We start from the raw sequence: 6,783 nt of genomic DNA, 5'->3' as shown, positions 1-6,783 counted from the left end.
AAAGAAAGAAAGAAAGAAAGAAAGAAAGAAAGAAAGAAAGAAAGAAAAAGAGAAAGAAAAATACTGTTATTTCTCTTTCTTTATAAGTCTACTTTGATTAACCTCAGACTAAAAGTTTTAAGCTTTCCTAATGTCTCACTAGGAATAGAAACATCTTAAAATAAAAGGAATACAGGCTGAGGTTTCATATAATTACCAGATTGTGGTATCAGAAGAAGGATTTATCCTTTGGCTGATCTGAAGGAAGGAAAAAGCCATGTTATCCCATTTCACAGATGAAGAACAGAAACATAAAAGCCTAAACTCTTTCTGTCCCACTTTGAGCTTCCAACTGGGACAGCTGTGCTAGGAGCAGCAGTGTTCCCTTTGGCATTCATGGAGTGAAACAGGCACCTCAGACATCAGTTTCCTAAGGCAGCAATCACACTACCTACATGAATATGCTCAACACTGACAACTCACTGCTTTCACAATCACACACTAGAATCCCAAAACCACAGACTGTCTCAAATCAGAAGACTTAAGAAAATGCACTCAAGGGGGTTTCCATTTTCTGTGGCTGTTACGTAGAGGTGGGTCACAGTTTTTTCTTAACCATAAGACTCAAAAAGACTTTTTTCAAATATAAGTGTAAGATTCTTGAGTAATCTGACATCTATTGTCAGATGTAAAGGTTTTCAGCAAGAAATGATGTGGCTTTCACAGGCTTTGGACTAAAGATGGAGAGACAGCAACTTTCTATCTCCCCTCTCCAAATGATAGATTTGAAATGCCACTTTTCAGCAGGGCTTCCCTTCCCTTTTCTGTTGCTATTTCAAATAGCCAGCCTGGCCAATGAAGTGGTAATTCATAGCTGGACGGCTGGTATCAGATGCTCCCCCTGCTACGTGTCCCTGCCAAGGCGCTGCACACAGTTTGCTCTATTGAAAAGCCAGCTCATTTCCACTTGCAGCCAGCTCTATTCATATTCCTCTCAGAGTTAGTGACAATAAATATTATAAAATCACACAAATCCAGATGGTGTGGGTTGGAGTTGCCAGCTGTTCTACCACTTGTGAATTGCCTCTCTTGTCCTGCAGCTTGGCTTCCACAGAAAGCATCTCATCAGTTTCCTATGGTCTCATTGCATTTCTTTACAAGTCATCCCCATCCAGAGATATTTTCAGCTTTCACTGCAGATATATAAAGGAGAGAGAGGCAAAGCAAATTGGAGACAGAAAGAATCTTTCACCTCAGAAATCGAGGATTATTTTTCAAATAGTGACCTTAACCTCTCAACAGCTTCCCAGTTTTCATTCCATGAAAAGAGACCACTTCAGTGTCTCAGCTGATTTTTACTAATTCTCTTTCACAGGAGACTTATAGCTAAAGGAGAAGCAAAGGTTCTCTAATCTTGCAAAATCAGGAGGAAAACAGTGCCAAATGGACACAGAAATTGAAATGCTATCATGCCCTGTGCTAATAGTGCTGTGTAAATCCTAAACATTGTGATGGTTACCTCGTTTCAGCTTTGAGTGTTTGCTCTTTTTTACTCTTTGAGCCAGGAGTGGTATCTGCAGCCTTCAGTCCAGTGAAGTTACCATTCAAAGGATTACCAGGATTAGGAGAAAGACTGTAACGCAGGTATGGTCAACAGGGTTGTCACTGACATAGACGTGAACATACGCGACTCCCACTAGTTTTGGTCCTCATATTGACTCTCTTGTGAGTTTTTTTGTTGAAAAAGAATGCAAACGGGAGTCAGTGGGAGGCAAGGGAGGTGGGACAAGCCCAAAGTCAAGCAGCAAGAACAAGGAGAGAGAACTGGGAAAGCCCGAAGTTTCCCAGCAAGAACAGGGAAAGAGAAAGCCTGAGCGCAGAAGAGCAAGTAAAGTCACCAGCTGTGGGGCCATGCTGTAAGTCAGCAGGCTTTTGAGCTGTGGTGCCAGAAGGTAGCAGGCACCAGTAGTGATGCAGATGCTCAGAGCCGGTGCCATGGTTTGTGGCCGTGGTGATGGGATGGTGTTTGAGGAGGGAAGAATATCCTCAAGGGCTCTCCAGGCTGGTGTTTTGAGGCACAAGTGTTTTACCAGCAGTCTATCTCATTACATTTGCAGCAAAGACTATTCAATTTATTTGTTTAATCTACTCTTCCCCTTGTCTAGCTGCAAAATCAAAAAAATAACAATAATAACGAGGCAGGTCCAGACAAGCCATGAGTCAAGCCATCCAGCTGGGTTCAATGAGGAGCCTGGTTGGGCACTGACATAGCTGCAGCATAGCTCAGGCAAAACCCAGGAATCTGGGCCTGAACTTAATTCCAGCTGCAGTGGAGGCCCCCAGTGAAGGGTCTCATGGTTTTCTGTCACAGCTCATTTTGCAGCAGTGTGATCCCAGGTTACAGGGATGCACGAGATCGGGGCTCCATTTGAGCACAGACAGCCAAATCCCTCATGGAATATTGCAGAGCCTGTTGGTGCATTCAGGATCAAAAAAATTAGCAATCATAAGGATAGTTGCTCCACTAGGGCCTACAAGGGTGATTGCTGGCCCTTGAGAAAATCCTGCTCAAGGTAGGCTCAGGACTTTTGAATAAACCTTTTAGTTCATGTTACAGGAAGGTAAAATTAGATTTGCAGATCCATAAATGCATCAAGATGTTGAATGCAATGTAGGTCTCTTCTGAAACATTCATTTCTACTTATCTCCATGTCAGTGACATCCAGTCAGTTCTGGATGAGAAAGAGAGTAGGAAGGGAGGAGAGTGCCCACCTCTGGTCTATACACAGCATCTCACAATGGCATGAGAGGTCCTCTTTTCATCCTCAAGCCATTACTTCAAAAATATCCTTGGGTCAAAAACTCTCCAATCCAATACACTCCTTTCTCTGTCTGTTCTCTCAGCATCCCTCTGTGCAAAACCCTGTAATATTTCATTAATTCCCACATGCGTCCTGATGCTGGAATTTTACCATCAGAGACTGCCCACAAGTGAGATATCAAGCACTTCAGAAACATTTGACTTAGTAGGTAAGACAATTTAGGGCTAGGCAACCACTGAACTGGAGTTATCTGGTGACAAATTTCACATTTGCTATGCTATTTTTAAAATTTTATATTTTTATTTCATACCAAAGGATCCAGTTAGCAAAATCCTGTCTTCAACTTTGATTTTAGACCACTCGTACCAAAACACTAGGATTTATATGATTTCCCAAATTATTTCTGAAAAAAGTGGATGAAGCCTGCTGGTATTTACTCAGATGTCAGTGAGAGAGCTGTCTCTGGCACTACTTTCATTCTACACCTAATTTCAACAAACAGGTCCTAGAGGAGTCAGATTCTCTCCAGCAAAGATCCTTGAACTACAATTACTAGTGACTCTTATTATATAAATTTATCATTCTTCTGAGTTTATATTAAAAGATCTTTGTAAAGTTCTGTCCAAACTTTGCCTTGAGTTTACCTGGTAGGAGTCCCATTATCTCAGTAGCAGTGCAGCAAATGACTCAGCAGAGAATGTGCCACTGGGTATGTTACTCAATCATTCACATCTGCTGTGTTTGGGGACACATCTGAAATAGGCACCAGTGTTCCCAGTCCTGCCCCAAGGGAGGCACTTATTCTAAGCAGGTGTGACTCAGCAACATTTCTTAATTATCTGATGGTTGCAGGAGACTTCAAGATTGAAATGTTGTCAGCAGCATTTTATCCAAAGTGGTGAAAAGCTTCTAAAAAGCACTACTGGGACATATTCTTGCTAGCTTTATGGCACTAGGCCTTCATTACCATAAACAAACTCTGATACCTGAGTGTGGTCTTTTGAGAAATTTGATATAAAGCCACAGGAAAAAGGCTCAGTGCAATCACCTACAGATGTGTCCTTAAAAGCAATGGTACTCCCCATGTAGGCTGGGGCTGAGCTGGGCTCTCCATTTCCCGAAAGATTGTGGCCTTCCTTTGCTGCGCCTCAATGTAGGCAAGGTTGTGCTGCCTTGGCACAGAGGTCACCATCCTTTTGGGTGAATGGAGCTTGGCACCAGGTATCTGCACAGTTTAGGGATGGGATAACAGCAAAAGCCTTGAAAATATGTGGTTGAGAAAAGAGGCCCTAGAATAGGTAACAATGGGCTGTTACCTATCGTTAAAACAGGGCAAACATGGAAAGCTGGGAAATGGCTGCTTCTGCCTTGGGAAAGGGAGCAGCAGCTTAGCAAGGACAGAACAGTAAGCAGCAGGGTCAGGCACCTGCCACAGCCTGAAAAGTAATGTCCCCTCCAGGACCAGGCAGTGTGTAGCCTTGGAGGGAAGTCAAGGGCTGGGAATTGCCTCCAAATTCAGCCTTCTAAAAGGACCAGTGTGAGGCCATGAAAGACCATGGCCACCAGTGCTAGTTCCATGTGTCAGCTCCATGGTGTTGGGTACTCACAGCTCATCACCATCACGATCACCAAGAAGTGCCAGCTTTGAGTATGTGATGGTGGTAACTAAGAAGGAGTAAGAATCAACCACCTGTGTGGGGGGTGTTGTTGATGCATGTCAGCATAACAAAGGTTTATTTCACAGTTTAAACTGTAAAAATATGTGCCATTTTCACTGTGTCCTTATCATAAAAGAAAAAAGGAGAAATTTAGAAAGAAATCTATTTTTAAGTGAGGAGTTAAAATATGGGGTTTCATAATGATTTTTTCAAAACTGACGGAAGAACTAGACTGCTCCTGAGCTTCCTCTGGAAGCAGAGAGACCCTTCATAGACTTCCTGAAAGCACTCATGGAGTATCAGCATTAGGTGCCTTGTTGTTTTGAACAATTCTATTACACTTCTGCATTTTTAGTTAACTAAGTACTACAGAGCTGCCTCCAGTAGACTGAGGGTCCCATGTAGGGCTAAAGATCCGAAGTCCTGGTTCTCAGAAATAATTCAAGGCTCTAATTTCAGCTGCCTTTTTGGAAGCTGAAAATTCAAAGCTTCCCTGTTTAAGTTTTGAGAGGAAATTGGAGAAGTGAAAATGTGAAGGTTTTTTTTTTCATTTTGAAATTTGAAGCAGCTGTCACAAAATGTTTATAACCATATATAGTGCTCAATAAATGTCTAAACCTGGAAGGAACTATGCATGAATTATGTCTGATTTATACATTAAATAAAAATAGAAAGAGCCAGTTGAATTTTAAATGTTCTCCCCACATTCAGTAAGACTTGAAATTACGTCTATAGAATATTGCCTGCAACAATGTCTAATGCATACTATATAAAAAATGTTTTAAAAGCATTCTGAAAGTTTATCAGATAAGGTAAATACTTGAACCTAATTAAAACTTCTTAAATTGGCTTTTCATAGTGAAAAATATTTTTAACCTTACCCCATAATGTGCAGACCAAGATTAACCATAAGAAAAGGTCTGAGCTGCTAGTAATTGCTGCAAGTTATTGCTCTTGGACAGGTCAATAAACCCACAGGGCATATAATGTAGCCCTTCAGCAAGCAGACTCCAGCGGTGAGGCAGGACAACCCCCATCCCAGCTCTGGACCCTGACCAGATCCCAGGGCAGCTCTGAGAAGGCCACATCTTCAGCTCATCTCCTTATGGGGCAATGAAGTGTGTTTGATTACAGCATCTTTGGAGAGGTTGGAGCAGGGCCATGTTATGACCCTGACACCAGGTTCTACTTGACTGTCTGTCCGTGCCAGCCAGGAGCAACAGCCTTCCGAGGTGTGGATAAAACTCGGGATACCAGTGTTTCTGAACATCCAACTTACCTGCCCCCACTGAAAGGAGGCACATTGTAAAGAACAGCCATCATGGAGCTGAAGTGCCACTTGCATATTGGGTACAAATGAGTCAATAAACTCATATTAGATTTTTGCCTACAACATGATCCACCTCAGAAGATATGAATCTAACACCTAAAAAGCAGTGCCATTATATATCTTTATTTAGTCGCAAAATCCTTTTGGTAGATACTTCTGCTGCTTCTTTGGAGGATTATTTTTAAAGTGCAGATACTCTCCAGTCACACTTACTGATTTAACTTTGAAGGGACTGATTGACCCCAGGGAATGAAGATATTTTTCTCTTCCAGTTTATTACCCAACCCAGGCAAACAAAGCAAAAAGATCAATTAAAATGGAATTTTATGGAGAGTATTCCCAGGTTTGGTTAGCTAAATCACATTTTTGCAATTAAAGTGGTCTTTATAAACATTTTAGGCCTTGCTCAAGATCATCTGTATATATGAAAATAAAACATTCTCATCCCAGTTTTATGGCACAGCTCTATCAGAAAAATATTTCAGCAAAACAATTTCAAAACAAAATCTTGTGGTTTAGCTCCCTAAACAACAGAGGTAGTTTAGATTTATTTTGGCTGTCTCCACTGCTGCTCTGTGCATAATGAAAATGCTTTCCAACTCACTCTGCACAAACTCAAGTGCTGCCACTTCAGTCCTTCCTTGATGTGTGCCCTCCCCACCAGTGCACAGGTGTGCTCTGTGTGTTCCCATCACCCTGGCAGCTGAAAATTTCTTAGCTTTTACCCCCCAAAATAAAGCAAAGTAGGCAAATGCATGCCCTGAGAGATACACATGTATTTTCATCCACCATCATGTAACTGAATTTTCTGGGGAGACCAACACACTGACACCTCATGTTATTGCCTACCAGTTCAACTCCATCCCTGGGTGACCTGACAACATGGAAGTAGATTAGTAAAGCCATGGTAACACCAAGCTTGATTTGAGAGACAGACCATGTGTGAAGCCCTCCTTTGTTGTAAGGAGCATCAGTTTCTCCTTACTTTGAGAAG

Source organism: Neopelma chrysocephalum, unplaced genomic scaffold (assembly GCF_003984885.1).
Source record: "Neopelma chrysocephalum unplaced genomic scaffold, ASM398488v2 Primary Assembly neopelma1_23b, whole genome shotgun sequence".
In the NCBI taxonomy this organism is placed as follows: domain Eukaryota; kingdom Metazoa; phylum Chordata; class Aves; order Passeriformes; family Pipridae; genus Neopelma; species Neopelma chrysocephalum.
This window is presented reverse-complemented; position numbering follows the sequence as displayed.